We start from the raw sequence: 14,527 nt of genomic DNA on the forward strand, positions 1-14,527 counted from the left end.
CTGGGTAAAATAGAGGGCTTAACCCTTGACTGCTGCTGGATACCCACACCCTTTCCTCAGGGACCCTAATGCCCAAGGACCTAACGCCACTCCCTTAGTAGGAGTCTTCTTTCACTTACTTTAAGATCTCCAAAGGTAATAGTTTCAACAACAACAACAAAAAGAAAAACAACAACAGAAAACTAAATTCTCTGTAATATCTTTCAGTTCTAAAATTATAATTTAACCAAACATGTTAGCGAAATTATGGTGGGGGAGGGAATTATTTGAACGGGACAGTAACATCTGAATGTCGTAGACTCTGGCTGCAAGTTAACAGCTCTAAAAAGGTAGTAATGGCTTAGAAAAACCTACCGACGGCAAACAGAAACCAGAAGTCAAAGACAAAATCTTGATTTGTTGATTGGTTGATTTTTACCAAAGCTTGTAGGATTTTCTGACTATAAAGTCTCAAAAAACTCTGGCTTCTAAATTCAGTTAATTGGAGTGAACATGTCTTTAATAGGAATCCTGTAGATACAAGGTAACCGCAAAAAATACCAGGATGGTTGGTTTTATATGTTAATTTCCGGCAGTTGTATGTGTCTCTTACCATAAATTACTACACTGTACCTACACTATATTTCATAAGAATGTCATTGTTCTCAGTCAGTCACCATTTAATTCTGGGAGAGGCACACACTCCAAGAAAGAAAAGAATCAAAAATAAACACCACCCATAGAACTGTCTGTATTACATACTTGTCTTTAAGATCAAGTTAAAGATTCATCTCCAAAAAGCATCCATCCACTCAAAATTACAAGCATACACTAGGTTATCCATTTGTTTATTCTGTGTCTCATTCTAATTCATCCCACCTTGATGGACTGTTGACAGCCTGCAATCTTAAAGGGCATCAGAATGAGAAAGAATGACAAACAACAATAAATGGTTCTCAAACCTCAGTTCCGAGAAGAATCCCTTAAAGTCCCTCTTTAGTCCATTTGCATCAGTACCTTGAGGTGGGCTTACATACCTGTACTTTTAATAAGCAGACTACCTAGATCTGAATAGGGGATGAATTATCCTTTGGGAAACAGTTATGTAGATAGTTAAACAGTGACTAAGTCACTTACATAGATAATCAAACTTGATTATATAACTCCATATTGGATCATTCCACTCTTCTCTTCACTAATCTTGTCCCTCGTCCAGGAAGCCATCACCATCATCTGAACTTGACCACTACTTCCAAGTCTGCTGTCTTGCTTCCACTCTTCCCCTCTCCAATCCCTTCTCCAGAACTTGCCAGAAAGATCTTACATACTACAGGTAACACATCACTCCTTGTAAAACTCTTCGATGACTGCTTAATGGGAATGGCGTTTCCATTTGGGGCGATGAAAATGTTTTAGAACAGACATACCAATGGTAGTTGGACAATGTTGTGAATGTACTAAATACCACTGAATTATTCACTTTCACACAGTTTGTGTTATGTGAATTTCATCTCAACTTTAAAAAAGAAAAAAAAAAATCCAAAAACTTCTCAATAGCTTCCCATTGCACTTAGGATAAAATCCAAAGTCCTCAGCATGGCTTAGCAGGTGTGGCATAACCAGGCCCTAAGCCACATCTCAGCGGCCTCCCCCCCAGGTACAGTCTACCCTCACTCACTGCACTGCACCAACCCAAGTTATCTTTCAATGGCTCTAAAACCCAAGATCTTTCTCAGGTGAGGGCTTCACAAATGGTACTCCCCAGCTGGATAGCCCCAATCATTCTTCAGATCTTCATTTGTAAATTATTTTCCTCTATAAGCCTTCTCTGACGACTTCATCCTCTCTATACCCTTTCAGAGAAACCTGGTCTTTTCCAAGTTCTTGTCAAGAGTTCCAATTACAGAATTATTTGGGGTTACTTAATGTCCTTTCCAGTAAACTGGGGGCTCCCAGAAGGGCAGGAACAGTGATCATTTTTGTTCACTGCTGTATTTCCAGCACCTAGCATGAACTTGGCACAATAAGTGCCTATTCATTGGGCAGAAGGAATATGCAGCATGCTTTCCTCCAAAAACATTAAGTCTTTACTACAGAATGAGTACGAAGCTAGGTCACAATATTATGTGAGATTTAAATATATATCTACCAACATTATTCTTTTAATAACTAGATGAGAAAAATCAGAGACTACTCAGGGCCAACTCAACATAATAGAGTGCACAACCAATGCACAGAAAACAACTCTCACTTCTACAGTGCCTGCTTTGTGCTTCTTGATAGATTGAAGTTCCTAATGCCCAAGAAAATTCCATTTAAAAACTCTCTCCTCATGCCACAGCACATTACTGAGTAATGAGGAAAGAAACAGGGATTATATATTTACAGAAAGATGGAACCGAGGTGGGTAAAAGACCAGGATTCAGAAGGATGTCTTGGGAAACTGTTGGCGGCTCTCACATAGGTTCCACTTTCCAGGATAAAACTGTATAGAGTACCCCCAGGGGGAAAAGGACCCTGAACTCAGCCAGTTCTGAGAGATGTAGGAAAAAGGGAAATAGAGGAGAAACTCGCATAAGAGCAGGCATGATTGGTACTTTGTTACTAAACAAACTGTTCTTTAGCGATTATAGATGAGCAAGTGATTTATTTTTTTCCGATCTTGCACGTGTATTAACTAGAACCCTAATTTGTCCATGAGGCTGAAATATGTCTTTATTACTTGCCTTCAAAGCTTATGCCCATTTAAAATAACCTTATTTCTTTTCCATTGTCGGCTTACCCAGAGCCGCCTAATCTACAATTCTCCTGCCCAACGCTCACCACTTCTGATCATTATGGAGAGCAGAGGCAAGCAAGTGGCCTTCCAGCTTCCAAAGAGATCCATCTGTTCAAAACTGTGTGCACTAGCTGCAAAACACTCCCCAGCCCTGTGTCCACCACAAGGACAGAAGAACATCAGGACCTGAACACATCCAGAGCTCATGCCACAGGCTACTTTTCAATATTTAAATTCTTCTTCAGCCAAAGCTTTGGATTTTCCCCGACCCTAATCCACAGTCCCAGTAGTGGTTTGCATGGCTATCCATTTAAAGAGTATCCCCCATGTGTGCTGCAATGCCTAAGGGTACTATTCCTGGCCTTGGAAGATGGGGCACCTACAACTGGGTTATTTGTGTGACCTTTTACACATCTTAGTTGGAGATAGCTTGAAAGCGTTTTCCTTGCTCCAACTCCCAGTTCCCTGTGCTCACCTGGGGACCCGCCTAGAGAAAAGACAAAGCTGCTCAATGTGACCGACTATGAGACCAATATGGTAGCAACCAATAAGACTGCTCTCCAACCGGGGAAGGAGCCTGAGTGGTCAACCTTACCATCCCAACGCCTTCCCTAAGCATACTGTTTCTCTTTCATGTCCCTTCCTTAAGGTAGTATGTGTGGCCATCATGGTGGTTCCCAGCTTTGCTTTCAGTGACATGGCTTCTAAATATGCTTTATACCTGAAGATTCTACGGAGTCCTATTACCTTCTGACAAAGACATTCTTATTCAAATTCTTACCATTGTTTTTGTTATAGAGTCACATATACTTTTATAGGAGAAGAGGCGGAGGACCCCTGTAATACAAATAGCATCCTCATGCAAGAAAGTGAAGTGACAGCAAAACCAAATCCTAATGTAGCAGATGTATGCCCCATAAACCAAAGAACATTCAGGAGCGAGTCATGAGACCAATATGTTAACACGGGCATAAGGGTATCACACATGGAGATGAGGTCAGTAAGAACCGCTAGCAAAAAATAAGATAGGGAAGATTAGTAAAAGAGCGGCCCAAGGACAAAATAACAAAGACACTAGGGGAGGCTGCAAAATTACCAAATATATTAGACAAAGGGAAATCAGGTTGGAAAACCAAAGACTGGGAGCAGGTGAACAATCAGTAAAGAGACTGAGATTCCAGGTGGGAGAGGTGAGATTACAAGTTACAAATTCTGCCCTGACAAGAGCTCGCAAGATTTTTCCCTTGGAATACGCCAGAATGTCGGAAACAGAAAACCTCTCCAGATTTATACCATTTCCATGCTTTGAGGAACTGCAGAATATCTAACTAGGAAAACAGAAATCTCTTCAAGCATTTTTTACAAAGGAAATTTAATATAGGGACTTGGTTACTCAGGTGATGGTGGAGCAGAGAGCCTAACAGGATAGCGAGGCAATCCAGAGATCAGCAAGAGCAGGAGGCTGCTACCTCCCCAAGGCTGAAGAGACAATGGCAGGAGGGTATGTCTCTGGGGTCCATGGGCCAAGGTCACTTGTGAGCAGCTAGCACCAGAGCCAGTGTGTCAAGCACGAGTGGTGCTACAGAGGGGGGGATTCTCACTGCCAGGGATGCTGCACAAAGCTAGAGAAAAGAAAAAAATGCCTTGGTCTTGCCCTTCTCCCTGCCCTCTCTTACCAGTGCCTCCCACAGGCTGAAGACAGCAGGCCAGCTGACTCAGGAATCTAGGAGCAACCTGAAAGGGTGAGCCCCCTCCGACACAAAGTGGAAAAGGGGAGGGCAAGGAATGCCAGAAGAAAAGGACAGAAACTCTGGTACAAGAAAGATGAGTTACAATAGGATTTAATAAGCAAGCTTCTTTTGCAATAGACATACTTTTAAAAGGTTTGTGTATTGCCATAGAAAGGCGCCAGTAATAAAGTGTTTACCTAGTAATAAAGTGGAAGCTATATCATGGCCTACTGACCTTCCTGCCATGTTAGGTGGCCCTTGATTCCACTCTGCAGAATCCCAGACTTGGAAGGGGGTTAAGGAATCTATTCTACATTACCCTTTCTTCAGTTACAGCTAAGCCAGCACAAGTCCAACAAGTGAATTTTTTTCAAAATTTTAGAATGAAAAAGACTCCTTGAAAAGTAAAAAAGTATCCCCTGAGTACTGAATAGAAAAAACCTGGCACATACACCCAAATGATTACAAGTAAAACTGGGGAAATATGAAGAAGCTATGATGGACTCTATCAACCAATATCCTGGTTATGATATTGTGCTATAGGTTTGCCAGATATTATCATTGGGGGGAAATGAGCAGAGTGTACGCAGAATCTCCCTGGGTTATTTCTTGTAACCGCACGGGAATCTACAGCAATGTCCGAATAAAGTTTAATTTAAAAATATCATAAATACGTTCATAATATTCTAAGGCTGCTCTCCTTGAATTGTGTTGAACACAGTCTCTCCAGCCTCCTTATGCTCACATGCCCCGTATTTCCACTACCTTGACTCTGTTCTGCCTGTTAAGCAAGGCCCAGTAAGCTCTCTGCTGACCCATTCTATAGCTTCTTATAATGCAGTCTTCTCCGTGTCATCGGCTCAAGGCTACTTTTGCAGAAATGTGATGGTGTCAAGTTGCTCTTGTTTGACGATTCAGCCTTGGCATGTCTGACTACAGACAGAGCCAGAATGTAAGCATTTGTACATGGGACAATTAGAAGGCTGCCTCCTTTTATTTCATATCAACTAACAAGCTTTAACCTGTTCATTTCATGATTAAGCATTTAATTCAGAAGAGCTCTTTTTACGGATTTGCTCTTCCCTTCTCCTGCCCTCCTCTGTACCCTTTGGTCTCCTTTGGGAGTTGGTGGCCTAAGAGCTGGCAGGGGAAACTGCAACGAAAAGCCTGGCATTTTGACAGAGCAAGAGAAAAGAACCAGCCCCAACCCCAGCTACCACTCATTCACTTAGCTAAAATACAGGGTCTCAGAGAAGCAGGAAAAACAATAGACCTAAGTACAGACTAGGACTTCCAGAAACTGATGGTGGATGAAAATCTCCTCTTAGTCAAGAGTACGGGGGCGGGAGGGGGGGGGGGGAATCACTATTCATCAGAAAAGGACGTGCGTCACAGGCATCTCTGCAACTCTCCTTGTCTATAACTCCACAAATCCTTCCTGTAAAATATAACTTTCTTCCCTTAATGATCTAGTAGTGAATTATTTATATTCTTCAATTTATCTTCTTGTCTTCTTTTATTTATTCCCAGACTTGTGCTCCTTAACTCTAGAAAGTCTGACCAAGATTACAGGCAAGGCACAGGAGTCTCAGCCCTTCAGGGGTGCTGAGCTTAATGCACAAAGCAGGGCCACGATGCATGGCAGAGAGAGGATTAAAATCTCATTTTTGGAACGGCAGTCAGCTAGGTGACCACACACATGCAGGCCTCCATGTCCTGTTGACTTTTCCAGACAGCTTTCCATCACAACCCATCCTGCATCCTTCCCCCACCTCCATCCCCACAGTTGCCACCTTCACTTTGGTGCTGACATTGCCACCTTCACTTTGGTGCTGACAAACTGGGCAATGCCACCTCCTAACTGATCTCCAGGCTCCCGACTCTTCCTCCATGAATCCGCTTGCCACACACCTGCCAGCATGATCTTGCTAAGAAGCAAATGAAAAATGACAATGCCTACGTCTTAATCCTTCAGTGGCTCTCCATCATCACCTGAGACCAAGTCTCCCAAATTTGCCTCTTTATAAAAACCAGTGGGGGCATTAATAAAAAATAAAATTAAATAAAGCAGATTCTTCAGTATCTTATGTTGGGATCCTCCAGAAACAGATCTTGAGACAGAATGTAAGTACAAGTTATTTATTTAGCAGAGGATCCTAGAAGCACTGGTAGAGGAAAGAGAGACAGTCAACAAAGCACAGATATCTAACAGATTGCCATTATGGGCAACTGAGGTTCAGTTTCACTAGGCAATTTGGGGACACAGTGTGGAACGTGTGTCAGTTATCACACCAGAAAGTCCAAGATGCTAGTGTGTTACCTCCAAGCTCCCTTCTGTCATTGGCCTAGGTCCAGTCCTGAGGCCATTAACTTCACTGCCCAACCACGCTGCCCTACATGTGGGAGAAAAAGCCTTCGCGTAGAGAACAAGAGGTACTTGCAGAAGCATTCTGCAGACATGAACTGGAGCAGCGAGCATTTGGGCAAATAAGTATGACACTGACCATGTCTGCTCCAACAGGCCATGTCCCTGAAGATTTTGGTACAGTGGGTCTGGGGTGGGACCCAGGAATCAGTAGTATAGCAGGAATTGCATGGAATTGTGTTCAAGAGGCCGATTGTGAAACTAACATCATGAAGCTCAAAATCTTGTATGGGTTTCACTAGGTCCGCCATTGTGTGTCTCCCGTCCTGCTCTCCAGACCTACTGATCCTCCTGCATAGTTACCTTTAAAGTCACATTTGTGCAACTTCCCTGCAAGCAGCATATTCTCGTCTATGAGCAGGAACTGTGCCTTAAGAATCTTTATGATACCCAGGGCCAAATACTGTACCATTCATGCAGTAAATGCTCAATAAATGTTTGTTAAAGAAATAATCCTAAAAGAAAATAATACGATATTATTTAAGTGTTCCCTGGACAAAACTACCTTCCCTATGCATCAAAATAGTAGGTACAATTCTACTAGTGAAACTAAACACATAATTATATTAATATATATGTTATATTACATAATTATATTTAGAACCCAATGTATGCAACATACTCAGGAATCTCTCCAGGAAAGTATTATAGCCTTTTAACAGTATACACCTTAATACATTTTTCCCCCAAAAGGGAGTCTTGATAGAGATGGGCAAAGAGGGGACATGACTTGGCCCTGGTCAACAGATGTGGTAGCTCCCTCTCCCCAACCTGGAGTGACCCGAGGTCGGCCATGGGAAAGGTGTTTTTTAAAAACATAGCAGGACTAATTCTCTCACAGAAAAAGGGAACTCAGGAAGCAGTCTGCTGGAGCTTTGCTGATACGAAACTATTAATTAAGCCCTACAAGGGAGATAAACAGCTGGGTAGTGGTGGAAAGCTGAAGGATGTTTGAGACTAATTGGAAGCATGTTAAACTTTAGCTACCTTGTGATCCTGCCATGGTTGTCCCCAGAGACACTATCACTCTCCACCTACTTCACAAGGATGGCACAGGACAAAGAAGAAAGACTTATTTCAATGTCACTGAACTCTTGGGATTATGACTTCATCCAATGACCAGAAATTTGGTACCTGGGATCTAGAATGGTAACTCTGGGCTCAATCCCTTAAGTGCAAAACAGTTGTTGTGGTTTTTAAGCTACTAAAAGTGCTCTCTTGCAAATGAGACCAAAGGAGAGGTCTGGCCACTCACAGTCACTAAAGACCTCATCCATGGCTTTTTTCCCACTGTTTGCGATGTTAACCACAGCCCCTTGGCCACATTCCAGTCTGGATAATTACACTGGGGCTAGCAAACCTCACCCTCTAGCTCCAACTAAATAAAGTATTCCTTTGGACTAGCTGCCATAACCTTTGTTCTGCTGCTGTGGGCTATTAAAGAGCTATTCTGTACTTAGGATGGCTGTATTTGTGAAAAATCAATACTCCTGGTATAACTTTCTACACTGACAAGAAGTATATTCCACAATATCTCACTAAGTTATTTTTTTAATATAGTGCCAGAAACAATTAGAAAACTACGGTAATTTCTTCTCCATCTTCTCAACTTATACTATTCATGCAGACACCGACTGAAGTGTTTGCAACATTATATATACAAAAGGAGGGCAGGTGAATATTCCACAAAATAGGTACTGTGTGTCTACTACATGCCAGGCTCTATTGTAGGTACTGGGAACTGTCGTAAGGGTTGTGGGTTATGTTCTCAGCATAATTTGGAAATCTTACAAAGGGAATAATTCAATGAAATTCTTCCTATGTTACTATATTTCTGAAAATCTGAATATATACACTTTACTAAATATACCAGCATTACCATGCACAGAGCTCCCAATAAACACACTATTCCTGTCCACTCTTAGAAGAGTCTATAGGACCTTAAACTCAATGTCTATGTAGGTATGTGTGTGGAAGGATATGTGTGTCTAAAAATAAGAAAATATGCTTTCTTGGCTAGCTTGGAGGGTAACAAATGGGATGCTGCCTATATATACGTATATATACCTATATACATATATATAAATATATATACACATATATGTATATATACGTATATATATACATATACATATATATATATATATATGTATATATATATATACACACACACATATACACATACATATGCTTGTTTTTAGCAATCATCCTATTAGTGTGGGTGAGAGTTTACATGTTATAATAGCGGAAACAGACATAAGGAAATTGAAAACATAAATATCTTTTGTTTAAAGTTTCTCTTTACTGTATGAAAAAAAAACCATAAATCAAGTCTTTTAGTGTTCTACTACAAGGATGAAAACAACAAAAGGGGGGAAATGTAAGTATTGTGTGTTTGCACATTCACATACACACACATTATCTTGGACTTGAAGATAGGATAGGGAAGTTAAATATCAAGATTCCAGTGAGTGAAATTAAATGCATGAATGACAGAATATTTAACATCCCACCTTGCAAAGAAAAATGGCTCAGAAATTTTAAAAAATAATAATAGCAATCTTGAAATTCCGATTAATCCTAGAGGATCCAAAACAAGTACTTGCCCTGGTCAAACTATAACCAGACTGTGGAAAATAGTTTAAAAAATTCAGTGAAGTTCACTTGAATCTGCCAAATTATTATTCTGCTTGAAAATTCTCCTAGCTAGAACAAGTTAATAGCAGGCTTCCAAAACTAGGTTAAACATGCTCTAAATCAATTTATTCCCCCCTATAAATCTGCTAAAGTGCATGCTTTTCTGGTGAAAATGGTTCTTCAATGGTACTTAATACTGTCACTTTATTGTTTCTCCAACCAGACCACTTCAAGTTTTTCTACTGCAATTGTTACATTAAAGTTAAATGCCTATCTTTGACATAAATAATAAACAATGAAATACAGATTCTTTAAAATAGCATAAGGAACCTCAAAATGTATCACACAGGCAATACATTTCCTAAGTTCAGAAGAAATGCCTAATGATGCATCTGTGATCCAAGTTTGCCACCCAGTAATTTATTCATTATCATCTTAGAGTTAAGAAACAATTGGCACGATTACATCTCCCACAGATACGTGACTTGTCCTCCACCAACACGCTTCAGGTAGCATCTTTGGCAAGACAGCTTTGATAAAAGACTGAAATGAATATTGTAGCGACACAGTCTGCCCCATGTACTTTAAAGAGCCCAAATCACTACGCCAACAGTATTTCCACCACGTTGCAGACAGAACACCAGAACGAGTGATTAATTAGCTGTAATGTTTAAACTCTCGCTGGTATACAAGCTGACCAACACAATCTTCAATCTCATCCCTGTTTAAAATTCACTCAGAGAATAATAGATCATTAAAGATTGTCCAAAAGTATAAACAATTACCAAAGCAAGGGATGGGGCTTCCCCACTTGGGGGGAAAAAGACAGGAGTCCTAGGACTTTTTATATTGAAGGGAGAACACATGCTATACAATGCCTCTAACACCATAATCTAGCCTGGTGTCAATACTGTATTTGTACTCCCAAATATTGCTGTATTTTCTAAGTATCTTTATTAGGATAAAAATCTTTTTTTATAAACTTTATGTAACTAAAGGACAAGAATAATTCCCGGGAGGAAATGGGGGAAACTTTCCAAATGTGACCCAAGGGAAGACATTCTAGAGATGGTTCTGTCACCAGGGTCAAGTCACATGACCTCACTGTGCCTCAGTGTCCCATGAAATTAAAGAATGAGGCCAGAGCACAAATCTCTAATTCCCTGCTAGCAGTGAAATCCAGCTATCTATTTAGGTGTCACGGAGAACTCAAGTTTTTGTAAAACCCCAAAAGCATCTGACAGCAGCAGAAAATGTGCTTACAGTGTCTAACAACTATAAAGGGAAGAATGAGAAGGGTCTAAACAAGTCACCCTATCTTGCATCTTTCAGTTTATACTAGGATTAAGAGGGCAACTGAAATTAGATGCTTCATTTCATCCCACAGTAACAATGTAATTCTTATGACAAAAAAATGTAAATACTCTTTTTAAAAACATCCCCCAAAAGAAAGAGCTTCACCTGACTCAAATGAAACTTAGATCTGTCTCACTTGGAGGGCTTCGATGCTTGAGCTACAGTATGGGTATCAGGATGTGGAAGCAGCTGTCACTGCTTTGTTTTTCATTCACAGTAGGTGGTTGCCAAGCAACAAAATACTATTGTCTGTTTCCATGATCTATTGGCCAATTCTACTGGTAATAATGCTTTCTACAGTTTAAAACAGGGCCACCTTTCGGACAAGAAGAAATGAGAAACAATTTAAGAATGACAATAACACATATATAAATAAATACACTGAATGTACCCCAAAATGACGTGTATACATATATAGCTGTGTGGGTCTATACATACATATATTTTGCAGATATACATATGTGCGACTATATACATTCATCTTCTACCTACCTCAAAAGCCATCTAACTTTGATAGGCCAAAAACTAGAATCTAAAGCCCTTGAAGGCAAATCAAAGTATGACCTAGAGATACAAAAACATAGTAAGACCTATTTTTTCAACAATAGCAATAATTTCCAGTTTGCCAGATGTATCAAATCTGTCCCTTCCATACAAAGTCCTACAATCATAAAATCAATTTTGTCTACTTATATAAAAATAATATCAAATGGAAAACCTTCACTATCTATCTACTTTGGAATTACCTAACATATTTAACATGCTGTAGGACTTACTGAGTTTTTATGTGCTACCACTGCGTACAAAGATAATAATTGAAATGGGAAAATACTGTTGCTGCTTACACCCAAGAATCTTAAAATACATTCATTTTTAAAATAATTGAATTGTTCTCCTTGGAATAGCCTCATGTGATTCCCCACTTTGTTTTGATATGGGTCCCTGGGGAATAACAGTCATGCTATGTTACTCTTGCATATTTCACTAGCTTGCAAATAAAATAACACACAGTGTACTCAATATAAAGTTGTCAACATTAACTTGCATCAGTTGCTGTTTGTTTTGCATTGACAAGGCTTCTAAAGATAAGAATTACAATATTCTTAGATGTACAGACACAACATCAAAACGGCCTGAAGGAATTAAAGCTTGAAAATGCTAGAGGCAATCACGTTTTGAAATAAAGAGAAATCAGTATCATTTATACATAATTTATACATACATATATGTATGTGTGTGTATGTATGTATGTATTGCTGCAAAGGACCTAAATAACGCCAGAACAATCTTTGGATTTTATGCAATGCTCATCCGTCTTCCTTCCCAATATTTCAAAAGCACTTTGCCTTAACTATTTAGTGCATCCCTCTAAACGAGCTTTTAAGTTCACTTTTTGAAATTCATTGCCACTTGGAAATCTATATATTACAACAAAACGGGAATAAGCAAAATCCATTACATGGCTTGACATCATTACTATAAAGTCTCCTATCAAAAGGACAACGCCAGCAAAACAGAAACAAAGTGTGCTAATAATGAACTAAATATTATCGAAAATTACCCGTTTCTGGAACGGAGACTTCTTCAGTAGAACCCACTCACCTCCCGGGAGTGCCCGTATGGGTTTCTCCTTCACATGTCACCCCATAAATGACCCAGTTGTTTTTTTTCCCCTTAGCTTCCCAAGTTCACCCACCTTTGTCTTCCTTTATCCAAGAAACAATTTCCCTCCCACTTTCTGCATCTTCATATCTCTTAGCCACCCATTACTTTCTCCAAACTACTGGACTCAAACTGCAGCCCAGTCTGCCACGAACCGTCCCCACATGCATTTGTTTCCCTCATTCTTCTAGATATGCTTTCCAAATCTCTACCACCAAACAAATGCAATACTGATAAAAGTAGGGTTTCAAGCCAGTTTTTGTTTTTGTTTTTGTTTTTTTGTTTTGTTTTTTACTTACAGGAGCAAAATGTTGAGAGAAAAGGAGAAGAGCAGGAGTGTATTCGGAAGGAGAAGGGTGGGACACGGGGATCCTACCAACCCGGGCTTCCCCACCTGTCGACCCCACTTTCCCCATGTGCGCGCCGCGGGATGACAACCACAACACTCCAGAACCACCCCCTCCGGGAAGGAGGCGGGGTTACGCCTTCAACCAATCAGGACCCGCGAACTCCGGGTGTCCAACCTATGGGGTGGCCGTGGCCGTGCAGGGGGAGGACGTGGGGTGGTCGGGGAGGGGCCGCGTCCGTGGGAGGCGCGCACGTGTCGAGTCCAGAGAGGCAGGGAGGCGGAGAGGCGGCAGGCGTCCAGGACCTGAGGCGCGGACTCTGCACCCTGGCAGCCACCAAGTCCAGCTGCCCAGTGCCTCTTTTGCCTTCGACTCGGCGGGCCAGGACCTGCTCCCGCCGAAGAAGACACGTCCAAGGTGTCCGGGTTCCCCGTGTAAGGGGACAGTCACAAAATAACAACAGTACCTAGCGCAGACGAGAAGGGGAGTAAAGTTTCCGGCCCGCACCACAGCGGAGTCCGCCAAGACAGAGAGGACAAGTGATGCAGGGCGAGAGGGTGACAACCTGACAAGAAGAGGGTAGCGGGAGGGCTGCGCGAGCAGGGCTCCGTCCCGGGTGCCGTGCAGGGGGCGGCGGGCGGCTGGGTGCGCTGTCCAAGGTGCAGGGGAGGTGGGAAGCGCGCGGCGGGCTCGGAGCCCAGAGCCAACACGGGCTGGCGGCGGCGGGGAGAGCAGGACACAGCTGTCTGGAGCGCCGGGCACCTCCAGGCTCGCAAAAGTGACAGGGCTGGAGCTGGTGTAGAGCGGGGAAAGGCGCGGGGGGCTGCGCGGAAGCCTCCACGCTTCCACGTACCCCTCCCCACCAGCCTCACCTCTAGCTCTATTCCCCTCCCCCTCCCGGGAGCCCACTCCCCTCCAAGCCTCCGTCCCGGGGCCATGGCGGGGGCGGGACCGGGGAATCCCGGCACCAAGCCCGGACACCCCAGGGATGCTGCGGGCCCCGGAGCTGCTTGCTTACCTGGATCCGCGATACCGGGAGCGGGGGCAGCCCGCCGCGCGGAGCCGGGAGCCGGGCGCTGGGCGCGGCGCGGCTCCTCCTCGCCTTGTCGTCCTCCTCGTCCGCTTCTCCCGGACTCCGTCCCGGACACGAAGCTGCAAGACGCGGCCCGGCTGCAGCTGCGGTTCCCTGTGCTGCCTCCGCCGCTGCTGCCGCAGACAGAGGACGCCCCGTGGCGACTGGAAGCCTGTGTGAGTAGCGGCGCCCGAGAGAGTGGGATCTGCTGGAGACTCCGCGGCTCGGGGCGCGCGGGCGTGCGCACGCGCGCCTGCGAGTGTGAGTGTGTGAGTGTGTGTGTGTGTGTGTGTGCGCGCGCGCGCGCCCACGGGGTGGGGGAGTCGCGAGGAGGGGGGGGAGAGGCCAAGAGATGCTGGTAGGGACTGAGGCAAAATTCTTTGCCCCCGGAAATCCGTAAATCCGGCGAAGGAGGATCGAACGTGCGTCTCGCCGGGGGGAGCTGCCCGCGGGGCGGCGGCAGAGGGGGAAGGGAAGGCAGCGCCGCGCGCGGGCTCCGGATCCGAGCGGGTCTGAGCCGAGCGGAGCGCGCAGCCACGG

General features: G+C 43.2%; 1 protein-coding gene across 10 annotated transcripts in view; it reads right to left on the reverse strand.

Moving 5' to 3' along the window:
* The window catches only part of ENOX1 (ecto-NOX disulfide-thiol exchanger 1), a 572,287-nt gene extending 558,244 nt beyond the window's left edge, over positions 1–14,043 (reverse strand). For all 10 annotated transcript variants that reach the window (XM_053899210.1, XM_019447475.2, XM_019447469.2 and 7 more), the window contains exon 1: positions 13,934–14,043. The gene's annotated coding sequence lies outside the window, so the exon portion shown is untranslated. The remainder of the gene's footprint in view (positions 1–13,933) is intronic.
* Positions 14,044–14,527: the final 484 nt, after the last annotated feature.

The sequence above is a fragment of the Panthera pardus genome, unplaced genomic scaffold (genome assembly GCF_024362965.1).
Source record: "Panthera pardus isolate Hobbes unplaced genomic scaffold, ASM2436296v1 HiC_scaffold_1, whole genome shotgun sequence".
Classification (NCBI taxonomy): domain Eukaryota; kingdom Metazoa; phylum Chordata; class Mammalia; order Carnivora; family Felidae; genus Panthera; species Panthera pardus.